The sequence below is a fragment of the Taurulus bubalis genome (genome assembly GCF_910589615.1).
Source record: "Taurulus bubalis genome assembly, chromosome: 20".
Lineage (NCBI taxonomy): Eukaryota > Metazoa > Chordata > Actinopteri > Perciformes > Cottidae > Taurulus > Taurulus bubalis.
In genome coordinates this window covers 15,425,687-15,426,595 of record NC_136608.1, presented here as the reverse complement: position 1 = coordinate 15,426,595, position 909 = coordinate 15,425,687, and positions in this window count along the sequence as shown.

Here is a 909-nt window from a genome sequence, read left to right as displayed (position 1 = left end):
TGATAGGGCCAGCATGTACTCTAACTACTCTAACTGCTCCTTTGAGTCGTTTGAAGAGACTGAACCGGATTCAGAGTCAGAGACACTAAATCAACCGCTCTTCCACTTTGATGACAGGGAATTACCAACAATTCCTGCTACAAGACGTGAGATAATGCACAGAGACTCGGTTCTACCAATTCCCTCGCCGGTTCTACCAACTCTCTTGCCGGTTCTACCAACTCTCTCGCCGGTTCTACCAACTCCCTCGCTGGTTCTACCACCTCTCTCGCCGGTCCTCCGCTTTGATGACATTGAATTTCCAACAATTCCTGCTTCAATATGTGAGACAATGGACAGAGACTCGGTTCTACCAACTCCCTCGCCGGTTCTACCAACTCTCTCGCCGGTCCTCCGCTTTGATGACAGTGAATTTCCAACAATTCCTGCTTCAATATGTGAGAAAGTTGACATACCAATTCTGACGGATATCTGTCACTTTGAAGATAGTGACTCTCCAGCAATTCCTGCTTTAATATCTGGGACAGTGGACACAGAGTCCGTTTCATCAATTTGCAAGGACACAACCGCACAGCAAGAAAAAAAGAGAGAGTCAGTTCAGGCATTCCTGAAGAAGCTGGTTTTAAGAGCATTCGAGAAAGCCAAAGTGGACTGCTGTGATGGAGACAAAGCGGAAATGGTCACGATTCTGTTTGAAAGAACGTGGTCCGAAGTCCAGGGTGTCGATTTTGATCCCACCCAACCGTTTAAACAAGTGAACAAGACCCTTTTGAAGAAAATTTGTAAGAAGTGGGGCAGTACAGACTTGGTGCTGTATGCCATGAAAGTAGGGGACCCAGCACTTGGGGACTACATTGCCTCCTATGTCAAAGATCACCTCCTGGCACCACCCAAAAAGGGCAACGCCAT